General features: G+C 38.3%; 1 pseudogene; it reads right to left on the bottom strand.

Annotated features, from left to right (window-relative positions):
* Positions 1-153: 153 nt before the first annotated feature.
* On the bottom strand, positions 154-24809 carry LOC122022937 (annotated as a pseudogene).
* Between the last annotated feature and the right edge of the window lie 2361 nt (positions 24810-27170).

Genomic DNA, 27170 nt, shown 5'->3' with positions numbered 1-27170 from the left:
CGCCGTGGGGAAAAAAAACTGAGAACATGCCTATCGCTACATTTCTCAATGCTTTTCGGGACCATCAGCTTCCAACACAGCCAAATGAAAACAGCTCCGTTACAACTATTCTGGCATCCGTTATCACAAGCAGTCGACAAAATGGTGGTAATTTTAAAGTTTCTTTCTTATCTCTTGGAGAGCAAGGTCATAGTATCTCATTCTCTCAATTGAAGCGATAGCATCATCAATATCTCCACTGGTGAAAGCTTGGCTGAATGATCCGGAATATGTCTCAAAATTTTCTTCTACCTAGATTAGGAACCAAGTATATGTTTATGCAGTTCATAAGTTGTGAAGCATAGAACAAATCAACAAATGGAAACAGCCAAGAACCTCGGCCTTTATCTTCTTCAGTGTCGGTGAATCATTTGCTTCATCGACATGATTCATCGACAGTTTCTCGCATTTCCAACATAAATGATTCATCGACAATTTCTCGCATTTCCAACATCTGCAGTTAGCGTAGCAGAGAAATAATGATTAAATTCAATGACATTGTTTTTCAGGTAAAAAGAATCGAGCCATAGGAATAGAGACATTCAAACTCAACCAAGATATTTGGATAATTTACCTCGGCCAGCATATCTCGATCTGTGATAGTTCTCTCTTCATCCACATGTTTTCCTCCCAGTTTTAACTGTCAAATTAGCATATAAGATATTTGTGATCTTTTTTCGAGATGAATAAGGATGAAGGACAAAATAGGAACTCAATAGAAATCCTAGAAGCAGCTGGTTTGAACTTGAATACAGAGAAAATGAAACATTTAAATAACCTTAATATGGTAACAAGACAATTCTCCACTATTAATTTGATCCTAGCATTCCAAACATGGCAAAAAAAATTCTTTAGCATAAAATTTGTTTTGAGCTTTCACCCCTTCACAAGGATATTATACCCAGTTAGAACTTAGAAGTCTAGACGTTTCCAAGAGTAAAGGGGCCATGACCTTCCATTTGAAATAGCTACGTGTTTCTTAAACAAATGCTCAACGTGTCATTGAAAGCTTCACAGAGAGGACATCAAACACTCAAAATAGCTCCTCGTACATCTTGTGATCATGTTCCAGTGAGGAGTTTATTAATATGAAATCAACAGACACCCTAACTCGCAGGAGCTTTACTTGAAAGATGAATAAAAAATGGAGAGAGTGCACATCTCTCCTGATTCACAGCTCGTACAAAGACTCAAGCATGAAGACACGCTAGTCCTTTCATCATGAGCAATCACATTAATTTAGGATGATTTATTGGGGGGGGGGGGGGGATTTATATATCAAGAGCTGTCTTGCATTGCATACTGTAAGAGGTTAATAATGAAAGGTGAAGCAACTTTATGTCAAAAAAAGAAGACAGTTTATCAGCTATTATCGCTCACTTTTTCAAAACTTAAATCAAACTGATTGAACAAAATACCAGCTCCACAAAAACTCCGAGTATAGTGCACCCTTAACAAATTGCAGTACTATAAAGTCAAGTTCAACCCCCCCTCCATTTAATCAGTATACTAAAAAAATTGTTGTAATCAGAAGTGCCTTCTAATTACAACCAATGGAAAAGCACAATCTGCTTTTAGCTTGAAATAATGCAATAAGAAGGATTAGTAGAAAATTTGAGCATCTAATTTTAGTTACCAAAAAGGGATAAGGATTAGGCACATCAATGATAATAACAATAATAAAAAGCTCATCAAATAACCAACAACAGCAAGTTCAACATTGAAGAAGCATACAAGATGAACAACAAAGCAACAAAGCTTACCAGGTATATTGCTCTCAGCAATGGCTTCCTTAAAGTTTGATACGCATCAATGACTAGAGCTGACTGCTCAGCCGCAAACATCTTTTCCTTATAAATCATGAAAGATATGGATTTAGAGCTAAATGTAAAAGTAAAGTGAATATAAAAAAAATGTCCTCCAACCTCCAACTTTTTCTGCCAATCTTTTTACTTCCCTTCCAGATTATCATCCTTCACGGCCTTTCTCTATACAGAGAAGGAAACTTCAGAATTTAAACAATTTGATGTGCAAGATGAGTTTTGACAAGCTTCCTAACAATTTATAGGGCACTTCTATATTAGCTTATAGGCCAAAGAACTCCTTTTGGAATCACGACAAATCAAATATTATCAAAAGGACAGTTCGGTGCATGAAATTCCTGTCATGCGGGATCTCGGGGAAGGATCCATTGTACACAGTCTTACCTTACTTTTTGCAAGAGGCTGTTTCCAGGATTCAAACCCGTGACCTTTTGATCACATGACAACAATTTTACCATTGCACCAAGGCTCCCCTTCAAACCAAATATTATAGAGAAAAAACTTGGGATAACAAAACAAACTGTCCCAGATAAAGACCAGCATTAGTGCCATAACACAAACTAAGACTCTAGTTCAGACTATTCATAAATTTCATTACCAAGGATGTTTACATTATAGGAACTTTATCAATTTACTAGTTTATGCAACACAAACTCAAAACTATTAACACTCATGTCATATTGATATCCTAGCAGCCTGAAGATAGTCATATCTAGACTTATTAAAGGTGCAAAATATTAGAAAATTTTCATAATCATTCAGAAGTAACAGCTTATTCTTCAAAAACACTAATTTAGAAGTGTGACAGTTAATCAGAAGAACATTAATTAAAATAACTTAGTATCCAGCAAAAATAGGAGTAACTACAACATTTTCAAAGAACCTATTTAATTAGAAGATATAGAAAAATATTTTTATCAAAGAAATGATTGCTATGATGACCTCACATCATCCAACAAAGTAACGAGATGCAAAAATTGAAGACTAACTAAATCTGAAAAGAGAAAGTTGGGGAGAAAAGCATAAGCATAGTTCCATCCTTCTATTGAATTTGTGAAAGAAGTATGGGCTAAAACCGGTCACAAACTTAAAAAACTATCAATATAATATCATTAAAACACAAATCGCAATTTCTAAAGAACTTACAACCCAAAAATAGGAAAGAAATCAATAGATAGATTCCTGGGCTGCACACTTCCACATGATTCACAAGCCAAGAATGGGATAGATGTTGGAGCAGTGCCACCACAGTTCCAACACGTAGGTAATTCTCCACTACAAGTACCTGACGAGTAGAATGATCGATCCAAAGCCTTTGTTTCTTGTAAGACATGCTGATCAAGAACCGCCACAAAGAACAAAATCTCTCATGAGAACACCGTATGATCTATTACATAGGAAAAACTCTGAAGGAGTCAAGGAATGGAAGTGAGAATTCCCAAGAATAAGGCCTGTGGCAAAGAAACGAAGTCCCTGCTTTGCTGTTTCCTCATAAAACAGCTGATCTCAACATTAAGAACAGAGAATAATTCTTCCTTGCTCTCATTATAATCAAATAAAGGTTTATTTCCAGAATGATCTTCTGAGAACAAAAATAAAAAGAATCCAATTAGCATATGAAGGCAGGACATCGTTAGACACCTAGGACAAACAATTAAATTAAACAAATGGAGCAATATAACAAACTGAAGGAATTCATGCAATTGATCTAGGGCCATATAGTCCATTTTATCAATTTTGTATCATTCAAAGTAATAGAAGAGATTTTAATCATATAACAAAAAAAAACATGTTACATAGAAATCATTCCCATTTCCATATGGTTGTAACAAACTTGCAGATTTGACTAGGTAATGAAGGAGAATGAAAAAATTATCATGCAAAGATAATGTAATTGATTTCAGGATACTAAACTAGTGAAAGTTTAAGCTATGAGATGGATGCTCACAACTTACAATTTTGGTCTAGAATCAAGAACTATGCCAGTGAGAATCTAGCAATGAGATAATAGCCACTAGAAAAGCTTATAACAAGAACATAAACTTCAACTTGCATACTCTTGGTTTACATAACTGACAAACTATAAGTTTTTCATGGAACACTAACAAATTTTTTACTCTAATTTGACATAAAATAGAATCACTCCCTGTTAGTTAAGGTTTCAGCAGTGACCACTCTAACACACCAATGCTTGGATCTAAGCTGGGCTGGGTTTGTTGAGTTTTGAGTTTAATTCAAACTATTTCATTGTTTTTTGTAATGCATAGATGTATGCATTTAGTCCCACATTGCTAAACAAGGAAAGGTTGGAAGGCCTTATATATGGAGCCTTTCCATCCTTGCTTAACAAAGTTAAGGGGGCCTACACGCATGCGCGGGCTGAGCCCAAATCAGGTGATTTCGGGGGGTTCAAGCCGGAAATCAATAAACCTGGCGCGACGCACGCGCGCAGGGGGGGGGGGGTGCAAAACCCCAGCTCGTGGGCCTCGCGCTTGTAGGCGGACTGGTTTGTCTTTGCCAGTCTCTGGTTTGGTCTACTTGGGTTTGGTCCGCGCATAAGAAGCGACGCACCCGCGCGTCAGGAAGCAGTCTGTACTCTTCCTTTACCGAGAGTTTGTCCTAAGGCTTGGCTTATAGCGATCTGAGGTTGAGTCCGAGTGCGCCGTTCGTCTTGGAGTGCACCTACGAACGACGCGAGTGGTTGTCGGATCTTAGGAGAATTTTGCCAGAGAGCCTCTGCACCGTGGGCGGTAATAAATTCTCTAAAGACAGTCGGCACGCCGACGCTTCAACCGGAGATACATTTTCTCGACCTCTCTTTTATTTACCTGCTTACTGCATGCTTGCTGTTTTGGTGCAATTTTACTACTGTTAGTGCTCGCATTATAAATAACAATTTTAGAGAATTTATTGTAAGCATTAGTAGACATGATGAATGATAGGGTAATGGGTTCTGATGAGGCTAGTGCCAGACCCGAGAAATTTTTCGGACAAAACTTCAGACGTTGGCAACAACGGATGGAATTTTGGCTTACTACGCTAGGGTTATTCTCCGTTATAGAAACAGATCCTCCTTCACCTACTGAAGAGGAACCTGCCTATAGTGCTGCCTTACAGAGGTTTAAGCAAAGGGATTATCTCTGCCATGGGAGGATCCTGTCTGCCCTCTCAGACGCACTATTTGATGTATACTGCTCAACAGCTTCGACTAAAGAGCTATGAAAATCTTTGGATAAAAAATACAATTCCGAAGATTCTGGTTTAGAAAAGTACACTGTGGCAAAATTCCTAAACTTCAAAATGGTTGAAGGGAAATCTGTGGTTGAGCAGACACATGAATTCCAAGTTCAAATTCATGGTCTTGCTGAAAGAGATATGTCATTACCCGAAAAATTTCAGGTCTTGTCTATCATCGAAAAATTGCCTCCGAGTTGGGAAGATTTTGGCATGACTCTTAAACATAGAAGAGGTAAAATCTCTCTAGAAGATTTGATGATTGCCTTAAACATCGAAGAAGAACATCGGAAGCAACATAAAAATGATGATATAAAAATGCCTATGGATTTTATTCCAAAGGCAAACGTAGTAGTCTCATCTGATAAGAAAAAAATTCAAAAATCAGAAAAATGAAGAACAAGATGAAACCCAAACCAAAGATTCAAAAGAAAAATGGAACCAAGCCGTGCTGGGCATGTGGGCAAATTGGACATTATGCCAAATTCTGCCCTAAGAAGAAAAACCAAAGCAATACGTCCAACACCAAGGCACAAGCAAATGTCGTGACTGCTAGTGAGGACACCAGCAATAGGTTTGTTACCTTCAAACCCGAACTAAACTTGATCTATTAACCTAATGAATGGTTAGTTGATGCAGGTGCTAATGTGCACTGTTGTGCTGATTGTTAGGACCAAAAGTAGCTAGAGGGGGGGGGGGTGAATAGCTCGTCGCGTGCCCGGTGTTCGGCGTTGCTTGTTTCTTCGAAGATGTGCAGCGAAAAATACAGAAACAAATCACACAACGCTAACACGGTTGGTTTACTTGGTATCCACCTCACAAGAGGTGACTAGTCCAAGGATCCACACCTACACACACACCCTCCACTAATAAAACTCTCCTTTATGGTAACTACCAAGGGCGGAGAAGCCCTACAAGACTCAATACAAGAAGAAAGGGAAAGGTAATGAAATACAAGCTCACAAGCTTACAATGAGTGCAAAAGCCCTAACCCTAGTTTCTTCTCCTTGCTTTGATCCGCCTCTTGACTTGGAAGAACCTCCAAGAACCTTCAAGAACTAGCGATCTCGAGCTTGAGAAGAGCTGTGGAGGAGCTGGTGAAGATCTGAAATGAATCAATGAAGAAGTGCCGAAGACAACGCTCGCCTGCGGCTCAAATACGACTCAACGGTCGGATCCCAATCGATTCGATTATTCCCAATCGATCGGGGAGGCTTTGGATCGATTCAAGGATCGATCCAGAGCGCCTCTGTGCTCTGGAAAAACGCCCGGATCGATCCACGGATCGATCCAGCGCTTATCGTGCGAAGCAGCAGCGTTCCAATCGATCGGTTGATCGATTGGGACCTCTGGATCGATTCACTGATCGATTCAAAGGCTCTCTGTTCGCTATGAAAGGCCTGGATCGATCCACTGATCGATCCAGCTCTTGGTTTTTTGCCCAAAACCAAGTCCCAAGCCTCTCAAACCAACATCCGGTCAACCTTGACCTGTTGGTTCATCATGCCTAGCATCTGGTCACTCCCTTGACCTTCCAGAACTTCCCAACACCAGATATCCGATCATCCTTGATCCATCTGGATTTTCCCTTGCCTGGCTTCACTCACCAGAGCTTTCACCTAGCTTCACTCACTAGGGTTTTCCATCTGCCTAGCTTCACTCACTAGGACTTTCACCTGACTTCACTCACCAGGATTTCCATTTGCCTAGCTTCACTCACTAGGACTTTCACCTGGCTTCACTCACCAGGGTTTCCTTCCAATCAGGTATACCTACTTGACTCTTCTTCATTCACACTGATCAGTCCCTGATCAGAATCTCCCCATATGAACAACTGCACCTGCATTGTCCATGTGTCTACATGTATTGTTAAACATCGAAACTATGACCAAGACTCAAGCTTGGTCAAACCAATCAACCTTGACCTAAGGGATATTGCACCAACAATCTCCCCTTTTTTGATGTTTGACAATACCTTTAAGTTTGGACCATTCTGAGTTAAGCTAATCCCATAGCCTTAACTTCATTCATGCCAAAGTATGAATGTTGGTTTCCTTCATTCTCCCCCTATGACCTCCCCCATAGGTAATGAAGACCTAATTTAAACCACACATTCTCCCCCTATTGGCACACATCAACCCATCTTTGAGCACACATCAACCCGTGCCTCAATTTTGGGCACACTTCAACAAATGCCCCATTGTTGAAAAACTCTCCCCCTGAAGAGTTGCTCATCGTTGTTCACAACTTCACTCGTTGTGACCAACACGATAATGAAGGACCCATTCCCTTCATTTTTAAATAATTCTCGCTCTGGAGCATTAACATGGTCTAATGACCCAAATGAAGGTCTCATACCCTTCATTTATCCTTAACCCTACATTCTTCCTCAATGTAGGCAAATGCCCATCCTTGAGCATTATCCACTTAACGGAAGGTTAACCACCTTCCAAGGTTCATGAAAAATAATTTTCATGCCTTTAAAGAGTCCCTCCCCCTAAAGACATGGTGGTAACTTCTGTCATTGCACCAACAATGACTTGGAATCCCTAATCCTTTAGGAAACCCAAATTTAGAAGCTTTGAGGTTCAAATATTCAAAATTTGAAACAAACCTCACCCTAGACTTCAATATAGTCTTCCTTAACCAATCCATCCTTGTTTTCAACACGAAAACACCCTTTTTATGTATACAAATGTATTTTGAGGGGTTTGGAATGGTTACCTAGACTAACATAGGTTCAAAATGCTGAAATCAGGCCTTCCCAGCCAAAATCAGCAACTTGGATCGATTGGAGTTGGGTTCCAATCGATTGAACCTTACTGAATTGATCCACTGATCGATTCAAGCCTTGTGGATCGATCGGCTGATAGATCCAGCAAGCTTCTGTTCGCGAGAAGCTTGCTCCCAATCGATCCACTGATCGAATGAGACCCTCAATCGATCGGTGGATCGATTGAGGTCTGATAGTTGCTGAAAAATGAATTCAGTCACCTTCAGAGGCCCCTAGAAAATTCTACAAAAATTCAAAAATCATGAAATTTCGTGTAGACATTGTTTAGGGTATACTTTATCATGGAAAAATAGTTTTCTATGAAAATACATCATATTTTCAAAGATTGACACAAGCTTGAAAACTTGCTAAAACTTGAGCGTTTTCTTCAAGTTTTGTGTCTAACTATTCAATGGTGATTACTATCATAAGATAGTCTTCACCAAGGTTTTCCAAAAATCTTTTAAAATAATTTTCAAAACCAATATCCCATCACATTCCTTGGGCTTAATGCACATGACTTGTACATTAGCTTTCCCAATGATGGGAAAACACATAACTATGTGTTTTGATGACTCTAAAACTCAAAAGAATGCACTAAATCAGCATCTTGAGTTTTATTCATCTTCCTAACATCTCACTTGTATCTAATGTGCACTAAAACACATACAAGTCACCTTATAGTCCTTGTGAGATGTGAGATTTTGGTTTTGCCCTATTCTAGGGATCATGCATATCTATCTAGGCATTTTAGAGATATTAGACATCCACCTACGATGTCACTTGTTAATAAGTGTTGTTAAATGTCATTTGTCCTTAATTACAAGGAATTAAACTTAATGCATGATTATGTTATGGCATACATCAAAAGGAAATAAATTTTCAAAAGAAAATATCCTATAACTACATGATGTATGAATGTCATGACATGGTATTTTTGGATTTTTCATAATAAAACATGAATGCAAAAATAGACATGATGTCATTGCATATGATGGGCAAACAATCATGGCAAGGTTTAACATAAATAAAATATACCTAGATTTTCTATCTAAGTATCCTTAACCACTTAGCTATTTCCACTTGTTTTAACTTAAAACGTTAAACCTAGATTGCCCTAAATGCTTCAAAGAAGTGCCAAAACCTAAATTGACATTTCTATTTCTCTTGATTTGTTTATGTCACTTAAAAATTTAGCATATCCTCAAATGTTGGCATATTCCATTTTTCCTCAAGAGTAAACACGTAAATTAAGGCCTGGATTGCCTTAAATTTTTAAGATAATACCAAAATCCCAACTTGGTATTTCTCTAGGTTTTCTCAATTTATGCCATTTAAGATAAAATCAATTTTTCCACCATTAGGCACATTTTACTCTTTCAAAGAGTGAATAATAATTCCATTTCATTTTCAAAGGTTAACAAAAACCTTGAAAATGCTCCTTGAGTGTCAATTTCTTCAAAGTTAGGTTAACTACCCTTCTTCTTAGAGTTGACACTCTCTAACCCATCTATGGGGTAGAGAAGATGCTCCTAGGAACCCAACACCTATTGGTGCTCCTTGGATGCTCTAGGTACTCACTAGGGATAACTTCCCTAGATACCTTCCTAGTGACCTTGTTGGGCTTCTTAGAAGCCTTGGTCACATTTCCTAGGTCAACTCTAGGGATAGCCTCCCTTGTGACCTTGTTAGTGACTTTCTTAGACTTCTTAGAAGTCTTAGTCACTTTGGTTGCAAAGATACTTCTAGGGATATCTTCCCTTGTATTTTTGGCTTGCCCACTAGACTTAGGGCTTGTTCCATAACTATATGACACCCTATGATAACTAGACACATCCTTTTTGGCTTTGGGTTTGTATCCCAAACCTCTATGGCCATTGGATGGCTTTTGTACCCCTAGACCTAGGCTATGCTCATTTTGCCCTTTTAGGATATTTTCCATCCTTTTTAGGGTCTTTTCCATTTTATCAAGCCTTGACCTCAAGACTTGATTTTCTATCACTAAGTCCTTAGTTTTTGGTTTTCCATTTAATTTATGAGCATTTTTATTTCTAGGCTTGTAGCTAAAATCCTTAGAGTTTTTGCCTAGACTTTTACCTACATTCCTAGCCCTAGGTGTGGTAGTTTTAGCATGGTAAGCTACATTATTTTCCTTAATTTTACCATGCTCTCTATTCTTATGGTAAATAGCATTAAAATGATATAAGTTAGAACTAGCATGCTTTTTACCATAATGTAAAGGGGTAGACTCAATAAAAGTTACCTTCCTTTTTACCTTAGAGGATCCCCCTTGACTTGAGCTTCCTCCTTGAGCCTTGACCATCTTCTTCCCCTTAGGGCATTGACTCCGGTAATGCCCCTTTTTATTGCAAGAGAAGCACACAATGTGCTCCTTGCTCCTCTTTGTTCCGGGGATGGTCTCCTTTGGCTTCTCCTTGCCCTTAGGTGCCACTTGGCCCTTCTTCTTGGCCAATTTAGGGCACTTGCTTTTGTAGTGCCCATGTTCCCTACATTCAAAACATATAATATGATTCTTATTATTAATTGAAACATTTATACCTTCTCATGTAGGGATGACACTTGCTCCTCCATTTGATATTTCTTGAATTTTGGAGATGGCCCCATCTTCTTCTTCTTCACTTGACCCGGATGTGGAGGCCTCTTCTTGCTCCGGGTTCATTGATCTACACTCCCCCTCAATCCTAGAGGTGGAGGCTTCATCATCTTGTACATGGAACAAGGAGTATGCTCCCTCCTTGTTCTCTTCATTGCACTCCCTTGAAGATGAAGCCTCTTCTTGGACTTCTTCTTCGGAGGTTGAGCATCTCTCAACCTCGGAGTCCTCCTCTTGGTCTTGCTCCAAAGAGTCACCCTCTCTGGATTCTTCTTGCTCTTGTATAGTGGAGGGGATCTCTTCATGAAGCTTGGCCAATTTACTCCATAATTCCTTTGCATCTTCAAATTCTCCAATTTTGCAAAGGATGGTGCTTGGCAATAAATTGACCAAAAGCTTGGTCACTTTATCATTTACCTCGCACCTTTGGACTTGCTCTTGGCTCCACTTGCTCCTCTTGAGAACTTTGCCCTTTGAGTTTGTTGGAGTCTTGAAGCCTTCCATAAGAGCAAACCATTGCTCTATCTCCATCATAAGAAAGTTTTCGATTCTTGATTTCCAAGAATCGAAGCTCGTTGAAGTGTATGGTGGAGCCACCCTCGTGTCGAATCCGAGCCCATCTCGGAATTCCATTGTAGAAGTTGAGCTTTTGAATTTCTTTGACAATTTTGCTTCAACTTCTTCACCCTCTAGCTCTTCTTGTTATGCTTGACCCTTCCGGCGATGATTCCGGTGAAGAGCGGCCTCGCTCTGATACCACTTGTTATGACCAAAAGTAGCTAGAGGGGGGGGGGGGGGGTGAATAGCTCGTCGCGTGCCCGGTGCTCGGCGTTGCTTGTTTCTTCGAAGATGTGCAGCGAAAAATACAGAAACAAATCACACAACGTTAACACGGTTGGTTTACTTGGTATCCACCTCACAAGAGGTGACTAGTCCAAGGATCCACACCTACACACACACCCTCCACTAATAAAACTCTCCTTTATGGTAACTACCAAGGGCGGAGAAGCCCTACAAGACTCAATACAAGAAGAAAGGGAAAGGTAATGAAATACAAGCTCACAAGCTTACAATGAGTGCAAAAGCCCTACCCTAGTTTCTTCTCCTTGCTTTGATCCGCCTCTTGACTTGGAAGAACCTCCAAGAACCTTCAAGAACTGGCGATCTCGAGCTTGAGAAGAGCTGTGGAGGAGCTGGTGAAGATCTGAAATGAATCGGTGAAGAAGTGCCGAAGACAACGCTCGCCTGCGGCTCAAATACGACTCAACAGTCGGATCCCAATCAATCGGGGAGACTTTGGATCGATTCACGGATCGATCCAGAGCGCCTCTACGCTATGGAAAAACGCCTGGATCGATCCACGGATCGATCCAGCGCTTATCGTGCGAAGCAGCAGCGTCCCAATCGATCGGCTGATCGATTGGGACCTCTGGATCGATCCACTGATCGATTCAGAGGCTCTCTGTTCGCTAGGAAAGGCCTGGATCGATCCACTGATCGATCCAGCTCTTGGTTTTTTGCCCAAAACCAAGTCCCAAGCCTCTCAAACCAACATTCGGTCAACCTTGACCTGTTGGTTCATCATGCCTAGCATCTGGTCACTCCCTTGACCTGCCAGAACTTCCCAACACCAGATATCCGATCATCCTTGATCCATCTGGATTTTCCCTTGCATGGCTTCACTCACCAGGGCTTTCACCTAGCTTCACTCACTAGGGTTTTCCATCTGCCTAGCTTCACTCACTAGGACTTTCACCTGGCTTCACTCACCAGGATTTCCATCTGCCTAGCTTCACTCACTAGGACTTTCACCTGGCTTCACTCACCAGGGTTTCCTTCCAGTCAGGTATACCTACTTGACTCTTCTTCATTCACACTGATCAGTCCCTGATCAGAATCTCCCCATATGAATAACTGCACCTGCATTGTCCATGTGTCTACATGTATTGTCAAACATCGAAACTATGACCAAGACTCAAGCTTGGTCAAACCAGTCAACGTTGACCTAAGGGATATTGCACCAACACTGATCGCTCTGCCTTCCTTACTTATAAGGTAATTGAAGGGACTTCTGTGATCATGGGGAACCATTCTGCAGCCAGGGTGTTTGGGATAGGACAAGTTGACCTGAGGTTCACCTCTGGAAAAGTCCTGTCACTGCATGAGGTGCATCATGTTCCAGCGGTCCGTCGGAATTTGATTAGCGGGTCAAAGTTAGTCCGCGCTGGTTATGAGTTGAACTTTAAATGTAATAAAGTTATAATATTACATTTAGGAACCTTTATTGGAAAATGTTACCTTAATGAAAGTTTATTTAAACTCAATGTAGAAAATGCTACCTTAAATAAATCTACTGATATTGGTTGTTCATATAACATTGAGTCTTATGATATATGGCATGACAGATTAGGACATGTCAATTTTAATACCATAAAAAAGGATGATGAATCTAGACATGATTCCTAAGCATGCTATAAATGATAAGAAAAAATGTGAAGTTTGTATGTAATATAAATAACCCCGTAAACCTTTCAAATCAGTTGATAGAAATTCTAATATTTTAGAATTGATTCATACTGACTGTTGTGAGTTTAACGGTGTAATAACAAGAGATCATAAACGGTATTTCATTACCTTCATTGATGATCACTCTCGTTATTGTTATGTTTATTTGCTGAAAACTAAGGATGAAGCTTTAGATAAATTTATGATTTTTAAATCTGAAGCTGAGAATCAAACAAATAAATCTATTAAGAGGTTAAGGTCTGATAGGGGTGGAGAGTTTACCTAGAACCTGTTTCAAAAATTTTGTCAAGATGCAGGTATAATTCACAAGGTAACTGCTCCATATAGTCCTCAATCCAACGGTATAGCAGAACAAAAAAAATCGAACCCTTGAAGATATGATTAATTCCATGTTAGACAGTTCTAGGTTACCCAACTTCATGTGGGGGGAAGCTCTATACACTGCATGTCATGTGTTAAATAGAGTTCCCATGAAGTCTAGGGATAAAAGCTCATATGAGCTTTGGAAAGGCCGGAGGACAAGTTTGAAATACCTTAAAGTGTGGGGGTGCCTTGCAAAGGTATTAGTACCTGAACATAGAAGGAAAAAAAAACTTGGTCCAAAGACCGTAGATGGTATCTTCTTGGGTTATGCTCAAAATAGTATTGCATATAGGTTTCAGATTATTAAATCTGAAATTTCTGGAATAGATGCAAATACTATTGTAGAACTTCGTGATGCTACATTTTTTTAGAATATATTTCCTATGAAGACGAGAACACTTCAGTCCATATCTAGTATTCCTCCTAGAGATATGCCTGTTTCCGTAGAGGCCCCATTATCCGTAGAAGGTACACCTTCCTCAAGTCACTCTAGACTAGATGAATCTAGTGAGTATACAGAACTGAGAAGGAGCAAGAGGCAACGTGTGTCTACGGATTTAGGCCAGAACTTTATCACCTATAATATAGAAGGTGACCCTGTGACATATAGAGATGCTATGGCTTCTCCTGAAGCTAAACACTGGAAAGAGGCCATTAAAAGTGAAATGGACTCTATTATCTCTAATGCCACTTGGGAGTTGGTAGATTTACCTCCTGGGTGTACCATTATAGGATGTAAATGAGTGTTTAAGAAAAAAACTAAAACCTGATGGGTCAGTAGATAAATTCAAAGCCCACCTAGTTGCTAAGGGATTCAAACAGAAAGAAGGGATTGACTATTTTGACACTTATTCTCCTGTTACCAGAATTACTACAATCCGAGTGTTAATAGCATTGACATCTATATATCATCTTGAGGTCCATCAAATGGATGTCAAAACGACATTCCTAAATGGAGATTTTGAAAAAGATATATATATGGATCAACCTGAGGGACATGTAATATCTGGAAATGAGAATAAAGTCTGTAGGTTAGTCAAATCTCTTTATGGTTTGAAGCAAGCCCCAAAGCAGTGGCACGAAAAATTTGATTGAGTTATGCTATCGTTTGACTTTGAAATGAATGACTCTGATAAATGTGTATATGCTAAAATGAAAAGTGATAATTGTATTATCTTATGTTTATATGTAGATGATATTCTACTTTTTGGTTATAACCTTTCTATTATTAATGAGACTAAGACCCTCTTAAGTGGTAAGTTTGATATGAAGGATATGGGTTGTGCTGACATGATTTTAGGGCTGAAGTTGACTCGTTCAATTGATGGAATAGCAATTTCTCAGTAACTCTATGTTGAGAGAGTATTAGGGAAATATGGCTATAGCCAAGTTAAATCTATCGTCACACCCTATGATCCTTCAAAAACTCTCCACAAGAATAAGAGTGGTGTGACAGTGTCTCAATTAAGATACTCACAAATAATAGGTAGTGTAATGTATTTAGCAAATTGTTCTAGACCTGATATTTCTTTTGCTATAACGAAATTGAGCAGGTTTACCAGCTGTCCGGACAGAACGCATTGGGATGCATTAGACAGAGTACTCAGATACCTAAAAGACACTATATCCTTGGGCTTGTGGTATGAGAGATTCCCTGTAGTCTTGGAGATTCAAAGGCAGTCCGGAATAGAGAACGCGGTAGTGATTGTTCGCTGCTGTGATGGACTGGTCGGCGACGAAGGCGGCGTGTGAGGGGGAGTGGCGCGCGGATGATATCGGGGAGATCACGTGGATGACTATGGCTGGGTCCCGAATCGGAATGGGTAGGAGGGGCAGATTAGGATTTTCATTTGGAATGTTTCTCTTAGTTTGGTCCGGTCTTATAAAATTTACCTCCTGTAAATTCATCATAATTGAAAATTAAATTATGAGTATATGATGATAATTTAAATATCTTGTTACTCCATAGTCAGAGGGGCTTTTATTTTCTTCTTCATATTGAATCTACGATATATTAATTTATGTGGATCCCATTTGCTATAATGGGATTCTCGGACTACAGTACAATAGATGGACATTAAATTATTATCAAAATATATGCGATTTGATCCTCATTTTTTTCCAAATGAAATGCACAATTACAAGATCTGAATAACTCATCTCCAAATTATACGAAAAGAGATATAACCAATCTTTATCCTATTATAATAAATTTACTATCTTCTAACCAACTAGAAGATTATTGGGCCTCTCTCAAGTAAAATGAGAATTAAATGTGTTTTTTTAGGGAACAATCAAACTTAAATATGTCGGTCTTTTGGGAATTCAACGACTTCCCTTTGAGAAATCACTGTATAATAATAATAAAACCTAGTGAAATATATGAAAAAATTGGTCATCTAGTAACTAGAGCTTACAATTATTGTAAAAGTATTTATACTCATTCCAAATACTCATCGTAGTTCGTCTCCCGATTTTATAAAGAGAGATAAATAATGGAATGATTAACTTATAGTCAACTGTTAAGTGATTAAAAGGTGGAAGAAATTTTTCTAGGAGTACATATGGTCGTCATAAATTGATCCCTATTATATTATAGTAAATCTATATATCATCCTCTAGTCAATTTAGCACTATGGGGACAGCCGCTAGTGCATACAATTGTAACAAAAAGATGATTATATTCATGTCAAGTCTCCCGCATAACTTGTCCTAGGTTATATGAAAGAATTTAAATTACGGGTCAACCATGACTCGAGAGTGGAAAGATTTTTTTTTTCTCAGGATTTAGATATCCTATTGGTGATGATTTGGTTACCTGGAGAAATAAGTTTCTCTTTTACTCAGCTGAGTGTATAAATTTTTCTATTAATGTTTTTAACTATTGGATGTATTTATGGTAGCAAAAAGATGAATACACTCGTCTCCAACGTTCTTGCCAATTTATTTTAGGACCAACACGAGGAGGTAAATTAAGTACGACTACTAGCCTTTCGAATAGTGACTAACATAAAAGGGAAGTATTTATCTCGGCTTTGTTAAAATTCAAACCCTAGACCTCATGATGATGATACTTCATGCATTAGCCACTAGACACATCCGAGAGATGTATTGGAGGTATTTATATGCGTATATATGATGGAAGATGGTTGATTTTCCCTAGTTATTTTGAAGAAGGATTAGGTGTTTCCAACAAGTTTGATTAGTGTATAAATTAAGCGGCCCACGGTCCGTGGACCGTGGGGTTTCTCTCGATTTGGGACGTTTCAACATTAATAATTTGTGTAGTCATTTTACACTATTCTTGTGATTTATCATGCTCGGTTATTTTGATTGGTTTGCTTTATCTATTTAATTGCATAAAGAGGGAAAAATTATTTATTAGCTGTCTGGTTTTCTGAATCAAATATCTATTCGCCTTTTCCCAATAATGGTATTCTTATGCTAATTAAATGGCGGAGACGGGTAATAATGGTAATACAATAATTAAACTCATGATTACTAATTACTTAATTTGGCAAAAAAAAAAAAAAAAAAAAAATGGAACCGCCACCCTAACGGCCCCCTGGCCCCGACCCCATAAGATTCCAGAGAGAGTAAATCACGATTCATGCTGGGCAGGATAGGTGACTGAGGGTCAAAGGAATTTTTGGCATAGAGATCAGGATTTTATCCCCGAATGTAACTGACGATCTTCGACCCCATAATTTCATTGGTAAGTTACATGCACCTAACCTAGCCCGTAAGGGCACTAATTACTCAATTTGGAAGTGACAAATGGAGGACTGTTTTGTTGTCTTGATTACGAAGGTACACTTTTAGATGATATAGCTAGGCAAATTAAAAGATACGTCTCATCACGATTGGGTCAAGTTGAACAGGAAAGCAATTGGTAAAATTCGACACGGTTGACAATAATGTTTATTAGCATATCGCGAATGAAACAAGACCTAGTGCGGTTTCAGAAATTGTAAAAGAATTATACGAAAAGAAAAAAATCACAAAACAAAGGTTTTCTTTTTAGGAAATTGATGTATCACCGGTACACAAATGAAACTTAAGTTTTTGATCATTTGAATGTTTTTGAATGGATCTCGAATCAGTTGGCATGAAGTTAGATGATGAGATTCATGCTTTATGCTTTGATCAGCACCTATTTGCCAGCATACCAACAAAGTAAAGTCTTTGTTTTAGCCATCCAGTAGAAACATATTGCAGTATAAACTGACATGAATTAAACAAGAAATGAATCCTGTGATATCTTACAAATTATAACTGAAAAAAAAAACAGTCAATCAATTTGAGGAACGTCTAAATGATCATTTAGACAATCAAGATTAGATAATGACAATACTTCACTACAAGTTTAGCAACACCGGGCACCCAACTGCAGGTTGTAGATTGAAAGAATAATTTTTATTAATAGCAAATAGTAAATTGATACAAAATTATTCTCTTTTATCAATACTCATCATAATATGACTCAATATAACTTAATCTAAATCCTAATATATTAAAAGGAATAAAAGAAAGACTAAGTAATATTTTAATTTATTTAATAAAAAAATTCTAATTGATCTATTTAAAAATTTATGCCAAGAAAACTTTAGTTATCCCTAAAGATAAGGACAGAGTGGTGGTGATTCTTTGATATAGGTATTTGATACTAATGGTATTTTTTCTAATCGTTTGGGCTCCTCCTCTTCAGAAAACTATTGCTTTTTCCAAATTCACGAGATCCTGTAGCCTAAAAGGTAACATGAGTTAAAGGTTGGCTGGCTTTATCGGCGTAGTCACTCCGATGTTTAAGTTAGTCATTGGTAGAAAAGGACTAGGGTTTTGCCGAAATATGAAACTAGAGAAAACAAAAGAAGAAGAAAAAAAAGAACATGTTAGTCGAGAAGAGTTGCCTCTACTGGTAAGAAAAGAAAATCCTCATACCTACGACTTACCTCCAGTATTTATATAAATGCCAGAAGAGGATCCCCACGTCAAATGTCGTGCATTCCTTTGTTTTCCTTGTATGAGCAAGTGAATGAACCAGATTTGACAACTGTTAACTGCTTTTCCATTCATTAAGCACTGCGTATTCAAAGGAAGGCAATCAGGAGACCAAATCTGACAACCATTAAGTGCTCCATTCATCAGGCCTCGCATATTCAAAGGATAGCAACCAAGAGATCAAATCCAACATCCACTACGAACCTTTCCATTTAGAAGGCCCCCCACGTACTTCTCGATAGATGATTCAAAGTCCTATACCCGAAGGAAGCTGATGTCTGACCATTAATAACAGAGGTTCAAGGAAACTTGCACTTGCAATCCAAGAACAAATGTTGGATGCTCGGCGAATCCTAAAAATGACTAATTAGAATTGATGGAAATGTTGGATGCTCGGTTAACTGTCCGGAGAATTGGAATCTGAGCATTAAGGCAAAGTGCTTATTGCAATCAATACCCTAGCACCAAGTCTAGCTAGGTGTTTAGAAAGTAACTCGAATATTATCATATATCCCTCATTCAAGTTGGATTGAGGAGGGTAAAAGTTCGATTAAATATGAAGTTCTCCAACTTAATTTCCTACCCCTTATTATCTTTCCCACTCTGGTTGCATTGGGCAGTCAGCCTCAATGCTCGGGAAATAATCCAGATATCATCATATATCCCTCCTTCAAATGGGGCTGAGGAGTTTAATTGAATGAAGCCCGATTTTAAAAAGTTAGTAAGATAAATAGGTAAAAAAAGGAACTTCACCCTTCATAAACCGGAGAAAAACTCCATTAGATGAATAATTAGATTCCCCTTTGATAGCCAAGAAAATCTCAATTATTATTAATAACAGGAATCGCTCTCTCTTCGAAATGGGATGAAGAAATCCTGTGCCAGGAATACTATTAAAAAACTGAAAATGTTTCATCCCTTCCGAAAACAATATTAAGGAGCTAAGCTAAAACGTGAGATCAATCCAGGCTTAGGAACAACATTGATAAAATGAGAATGTCTAGTCCATCTAGGGATATTATTCAGGAGACAAAATAACATATTAACACATGCTCGTGAATAAAACTGATAAATTGAGAATGCCCAATCCTGATATATTACTATGGAGATATAATAAGACTAAAACTAAAGATCCTTGTCCTGAAATATTACCAAAAGATGTCCATGAAATACTGACAGCACGTTTCATTGGAAGATGCAATTTAATAAGGTTCAAAAACCCTAAAAAACAATCCCGTCTGGAAAATATGATAAATAAGACAGCTAGGGACTGTTATATCTCACGTGGAGGCGGTAATACGTTTTCTAACCGTGACAGTTATTGTTTGTCCAGAGACAGAAATAAATCTGGCGCATGGACCATTATAGTTTGCTCGAGACGGAAATTCTTATATAACACATTAATTGTTATAATTTATCCAGAGGTGAAAAATCATAGACTTAGCATATTGGTTGTTATGGTTTATCCAAAAACGAAAAGTCCTATGTTTAGAACATTAATTATTAGAGCATCTCTCTCAATTTTTCTAAATATAAAATTTATCTTAACTTTTATATTTTATATAAAAAATTCCTGGTATTAGTTATCTTATCCATTCCTAAAATTAAATTTAGATTTGAAGAATGTATTTCTTAAATTTTGAGAATAAAATATATTCTTTAAATATTAAAATATTATTTAATTTAAAGAGAAGAAAAAAATAAAAGGAATAGATTGACTAATGAAAAGTAGATATTATATAAAAAAAAATAATAAAAAAAGTGAAAGAGAAAAGAAGATAATAAAAAAGTAAAGATAGTGAAAATTTTAAGGTAGTTAATGTAGTGTATAGTGAAAAATGATTATTTAAATTTAATAAAATTGATGATTTATTTTAAATTTTAAAAATATTATAAAAAATTAATGTGAATACTTTTTCACCCCAAAAGAGATAATAAAACACTTGACACATGACCATTATCAATTGCGCAGAGGTAATCATAATATATCTAGTCTCTACATGATTACATGATGATAACCTTGCTTGTACAATTCATTTATGAAACAAAGTTAGAACATGGAGAAAATGAGTTGAGATCCTCTGTCCCAAAAATGATATGTCCCCGTGTCTCCTCATCAATCAGAGGGGCTAGATCACACATCTCAAGGATGCAGTGCACATCATGAGGATGTCATGATTATCCAATCGATGAAGAGACACGGGGACACATTATTTTTAGGATAGAGGATCTCAACTCAGAGAAAATAAGATAGTGATCACCATCTATGATTCACATTATCCCTTCACCATCTATGGTTCACATTATCCCTTCTTTGTTAATAATTTTCCCGATCTGCATAATTTATCAAACTGATCAACTTGGACAATTTCTCCCTTACACTTCCACTAGGCAGTCGAATCGTCTGTCAATACTGTGCGGATCCGCAATATTATTCCTTTTTGAATGATTTGGGCCTTGAACCTGGCACCTCCTTCATTAATTTTCCCATGATTCTTCATTTCACACTTTAATAACGAATTCAACAAACCCCCTTAAAGAAGAGGCATGATATTATAAAGCACCACAAGATTCTTCATTTCATTTACCTCCCTGGTGATAACCTTGGGTTGGGTGCGACGAGTGCACTGGAGGTGAACGATTTCACCTTTTTACAGCAGATGATACTATAAAGCACCACAAGACTCTTCATTTCATTCACCCCTAACCTTTCTCTTAAATCGATATGAAAAAACATCCCCGAACTGATTGCGAGCTCAGTTTCTTATAATTTCTTAGTAACTTTTATATATATATATATATATAAATAAATAAAGATGACTCGACCAAAAATAGGTTAAAGCAATAAAGAACAGTGAACATGAAGGTTAAAGTTAAATGGTCAAAATTGTAGGACCGGAGTGTAAATCAGGCAAAGTTGGTTGAGCGGACTAGTAGAGCCGATTCGACATAAAAGGCTAACAGGGCCATCGTGATGTTGCGAGTGCTCAGTGGTAGAATGCAAAAGACTAGGACCCTATAAAGGGCGTAGTCCTGGACTCGAAGGGCAACTGACCTAAACTGGGTCACAGTGGGTACTCGCTCGCCCCCAAAAAAATACGAATAAATCGTATCAAGAGTAATATGCGAGTAGGGATCTCCAAATGGTAGATCCCTGGGAGGATAGCACTGAAAGGAACAGGTGGATGACCGAACCTCCAAAAAGTCCTGGATGGTAGTAGGGGACAGCGTGATATCAGTGCCAGCTGCCCTAGTAGTATAGGTAAGGTCGTCTACTTTCACTAGGTTGTTATAAAATTCGGCACACAAACTTATGTTTACTGGGCTAGTACATTTAACAAGGTTCTGCAAGTTATAGTGGTTTGTAGCCTATATAGCTGGAGCGCAAGAGCGTAAAAAGAACGCTCTATCTACACATTTGGTCCTAATGGCCATGTAGATGGTCGACTCAAACTTAATCCTAAGCTCGTTAGTAGGAAACCTAGGGTCAACACTGGGAGTAGAGGGCCCAACACCAGATTTAGAACGTTTCCTAAATTATGAAACAAAATTATACTAATTAAAGAAAATAAACATGCAACAAAATTCTAAAAATTTAAACAGAAGACAAGAATTTTACCGAGGAGCCATTGCCAAAATATTTTTAGAACTGACGACCTCGGTTGATTCACGACCGCGTATTAACCGTAGAACGAGAAAAAATGTACTTTTGAATGCTTTCGTAGTAAAACTTGGAAGAAGCTTGGACGAAAGCGAATGGAGGAGGTTCAAGTGGAGGGGGCGCCCTTGCCCCCCTATATATAAGGGACTCTAGGCGCCCGGATCCCTTCCGGGCGCCCCTGGTCCGTATACCAAGGGCGTCCGCCCCTGGTTTTTGACTCCGTTTTTTTTTTAATTTAGTTTAATTTTAAAAATAATTTTTAAGTTAAAAAAAATTAAGTTTTAAAAATTTAAGTTTTAATTTTTAAAATAAATTTTTAAGTTAAAAAAAATTTAAGTTTTATTTTTTTTAAAAAATAAATTTTTAAGTTAAAAAAATTTAAGTTTTAATTTTTAAAATAAATTTTTAAGTTAAAAAAAATTTATGTTTTAATTTTTAAAATAAATTTTTTAAATAATTTTAAAAAAATTTAAGTTTAATTTTAATTTTAATTTTAATTTAATTTAATTTTAATTTTAATTTAATTTAATTTTAATTTTAATTTTAATTTAATTTAATTTTAAATTTAATTTAATTTTAATTTTAATTTAATTTTAGTTTTAAGTTTATTTAATTTTAATTTTAATTTTAATTTAATTTTAATTTAAAGTTAATAGTCATCTCACCCGATTTATGTTTTCAATTAGGGAATCCTATAATTTTGTGAGATGAATTAGATTCAATTTTAGGGTTTATTTTTAACTTGTTAGATTTAAGTTTAGCGTTGGGTTCAACAAATAGACGTTCTCTGGATAAACTTCTGGGCTATGGGGAGTCACTTGGACATCATTAAAATAACCATGCCTTCGAGGTTTTCCAAATAGTCATATCTACTGGACTTAGTACAAACCCTTGGTCTAACTGGTTAGGATCCATAAAGGGTAGCTTCGGTCAGTTCCACTTAGCCAAATGCACCAGGTCGAAGTCATATCTTCCTAGACATGCATAGACTAAGCTTCCCTAACGTACTATCATCCAAAATTTCACCAGTACCATTTTTCAAGTTAAACTTGAACCCTTTTTAACTAATCCTAATTACCCTGTTGAGTAAGTTGGTTAGGGTTACCCTGCAGGGTAGGTTAGTTTTGGAGGTGCTATTCTGGAGCCTCCCCTGAATTAATGACTATTAATTTAATTTTTAGTTCTCGGTTTATGTCTATTTCTTTTATAATTATATTTTACTTGGTGATAGTTTGAACTTTGTTGAGTTCTAATATATTTAGATTTTAAATTTTTTCGTTTAGGTTTGTATTCTGGTTTTTGATTTGGTTTATTTGACTTTACGTAATATATTTTATCTTTAGGGCTATAATATTGGTTAGGTCCTATTTGCGTGGTTAAACACGCTTTCGGAACCCAGGCTTTATTCGTTGGTTTGTATTGGGTTATTAACGATTTAAAAGTTTTATTTGAGTTCGACTTATATTCGAGTCCGGTTTTATTATAACATGTTTTTTGATTATTTAGGATTAAGTCTAAATTTTTTGATCTGGTTGTAAATTTTTCTAACATATTTTTTAAATTACTAATTTCTGATTTTAATGATGAATTCTCCTCCTCAAGTGTTAGATCATGAGTTGGTTTATTATTTACAACTTGTTCCTTGAGGATTTGATTTTCCTCGAGGAGTAATTTGTTTTCATTTTCTAATTTAACTAACTTATTATTTAAGCAAGAAATGATTTTAAAAAACTTTCGATTTAAGGTTAGGAATACCTCTTCGGAACCTTCGGAAACGAGTACGGACTCGTGGCTCGATTTGAGTTCGGACCCGTCTTCCGATTCGTCTTCCGACTCTGCTTCGTGGGCCATCAGCGCGAGGTGGCTCTGGTGCTTCTGATCTTCTGCTTCTGATTCATCCGAGGAGGATTCATCCCACGTCACTTTAAGGGCCTTCTTTTTGGTCGGCTTCGGTTTGTCAATCTTCAGTCTTGGGCACTCGTTTTTGTAGTGCCCCTTTTTGTTGCATCCGAAGCACGTCACACTCCTCGATTCGGTTGGAGAATTGATATTTTGAAGGTCCTTCTTGTTGAAGCTTCTTTTCCTCCTGGTGAACATCTTCCTTACCAGGTTCACCAGGTGTTCTTCATCTTCAGAGTTCTGGTCAGAATCTTCTTCAGGTTCAGACTTGTTCTTCTTTTCTTTTGAGGAACCTGCAAATAAAGCTACACCTTTCTCGACCTCGGCGTTAGTTTTCTCATGCAGTTCTAATTCACAGAAAAGCTCATCTAGTTTTAATTTTGATAAATTTTTAGATATCTTGTAGGCATCTACGATAGATGCCCACAAGCTGTTGCGTGGAAAAGCGTTTAAGGAATACCTTATTAAGTCCCGGTTCTCCATTTGTTGTCCTATTGTGTGGAGTCCGTTGAGAATATATTTGATTCTTGCGTGAAGTTGGATGGCCGTTTCTCCTTCTTGTATTTTTATGTTAAATATTCTATTTAAAAGCAAGTCTCGTTTCGTTACCTTAGCGTCGCTCGTTCCTTCGTACAACTCGATCAGTTTGTCCCACAGCTCTTTAGCATTTTTATGTGGTCCGACCCGGTTCAGTTCCTCTCTTGTTAACCCGCACTGTAATGTGTTGATTACCTTGTTCTCTGTTAATGCCTTCTTCTTTAAGTCTGTTGTCCATTCTTCAGGATCCAATAGATTCCCGAAGTTGTCTACTGGTATTTTGTAGGCTCTTGTGACGCTCAGCCACTGGTCGAAATCTGTCTTGAGATATACTTCCATCCGCTTCTTCCAGTACGGGAAATCATCCCCGTTGAAAAGGGGAGGTCGCATTGTGCTGAAGCCCTCGATCTGCGACATTTTTAATCTACACAAAAAACAAATGGAAAGGTTCCAAGACTTGGTCTTGGATTAGTAGTGCGGGAAGAATTAAATAAAAATAACTAAATTAATGTTGCACCAATTTAGATGTAATTACTACGGAAGGAGATTTCCAAAAAGGTAATTATACCAGTTTGGAATTTTACGAAAAACTGAAATCCGAAAATAATAAAAAAATTTAAAACAAATCACCCCCTTGCCTGATTGGTGGTTGCACCAAATCAGAGCGGTACCTGCTCTGATACCACTTGTTGGATCGTGATGTTTCGATAGAGGGGGGGTGTGAACATCGATTACGAAAATTCTTTCGAAAAGAGTAAACGCTTCGGAAAAAAAATAAGCAATGCTAACACAGACCAATTTTACTTATTTCAGAGCCTGTGTCGACTCCTACTCCAAGGCCCGCACTCGTTGAGTGCTTTCGGTGGGCAATCACTAGCAGTTCAAAAATTATTACAAACTAAGTACAGAGAATGCTAATGAAAATCAAAGCAATACCGACAGAGGAATAAATCGAAAAGGAAAGCGTGCTTTGTTGGATCTTCGCTAGCGTCGCAGGAGCGCAGAGCAAGCAGTAGAAGATCTTCTTGTCAGTTGTTGTTTTGAGCTCCACCCTTGACCCTTCTTTTATATGAGGCTCGGGGCGCCCCGGATCCCTTCCGGGTGCCCTGGTGAGACGTGGCAGGTCCAACCAGCGAGCTCCACATGGTGACGACGCGTTCAGGATAAAATTACCTCCCAGGCGCCCGGACCTCCGGGCGCCCGAACCTTCGGGCGCCCGAACCTTCGGGCGCCCGAACCTTCGGGCGCCTGAACCTTCGGGCGCCCGAACCACCTTTCTCTAGAGATTCCTTCTCCTGCAAGACAAGGTTAGTCAGAGGAAAATATATAATATGTTTTCTGTAAAACAAAGTGTTAGCACAGTTTTATAAATTCAATATCAAGAGTATGACTTAGATTCCGTCTTTCCGAGACCGGAATCTAGTCACGATCTCGACTTAGATATCCTAAATGGATCTAAGCCGGATCGACGCCTAATGTTCCCTTCCCTGGAATGCGTCCTCACAGTCACTCCCTTCTAGTGACTTACCTTTACTCACCTGTCAGACGTCTGGTCAGCCCTTCGACCCATGTGGATTTCTCGCCAGCTATCCGGTCAGCCCGTCGACCTAGCTGGACTTCGTGCCAAGCGTCCGGTCAGCCTTCGACTCGCCAGCTATCCGGTCAGCCCGTCGACCTAGCTGGACTTCGTGCCAAGCGTCCGGTCAGCCCGTCGGCCCGCTTGGATTTCGTGCCAGACATCAGGTCAACCCGTCGACCTGTCTGGACTTAACCTGTACACTCGATCAGAGTGTTAGATAACGACAAACCTAACTTAACCTGATTTGTCATTCATCAAAACCTGAGTTAGATCATTAGTGCTAACCGCACCAACAGAGTGTTCCCTTAGACTTTACAGTTTAGATTTTCCAAGTAGCATTTTAAAGTACCCCATTTTTAATATGATCAAAAGGGGAGTAGCGAAGATTAAGTCTAGGAGGAGGGTAGTACAAATTTTTTAAAATTTTTTGTACTTGTAAATATTTATAACTGTTATTTGTTTGTAATTTACCCTAACTTAACTTGGGGTTGCTTACATCAAAAAGGAAGAGATTGTTAGTACTCTTAAGGTAGTTTTGATGTGATCAATCAAGTCAGGTTAGGTCCTATTATGGTTTAACCCTTGTGTCTAAGTGTATAGGAACTTAGGAGCACATGAAGTTGAGAGAAAGACGCAGCTAGCGAGAAGGACGACATGGGAGAGACCTGACAAGTTCGGTGCATCTGAGGGGCAAGGCGCTACGGAAGAGTACTCAGGTGGATGAGAAGGAGGCGCGCCACGTTTCCGAGGGACGAAAAGCCAAAGCGGAATGTTACTCGAGAAGGTCAAAAAATGGGTTTAGGTGAGCCATATTCCAGATGACCAAAATCATCTAAGTGAGTGGAACAAGAGCGGAAGACCCGAACAAATACGAGGGCAACCTGAGTGGAAGACCGGGATCAAAAAGTCAACAAAATGTTGACTTTTCGATCCAGGGCACTCGGATCTGGTCTAGGCTCCCGAACTTGGTTCAGGCACCCTGATCCCCAGGACAGCCCGGAGGCACCTTATTTCGGCATCATCGCTGATACAGGTTCAGCACGGTCCGAGCGCCTGGAACTGGTCTAGGTGCTCGGACTAGAAAAATTATCCAAAAGCAACGTGGCTCATCCCATTGCGAC

The sequence above is a fragment of the Zingiber officinale genome, chromosome 9B (genome assembly GCF_018446385.1).
Source record: "Zingiber officinale cultivar Zhangliang chromosome 9B, Zo_v1.1, whole genome shotgun sequence".
NCBI lineage: Eukaryota > Viridiplantae > Streptophyta > Magnoliopsida > Zingiberales > Zingiberaceae > Zingiber > Zingiber officinale.
The sequence above is the reverse complement of the archived record's forward strand: the minus strand, read 5'-3'. Positions and strand labels throughout refer to the sequence as shown.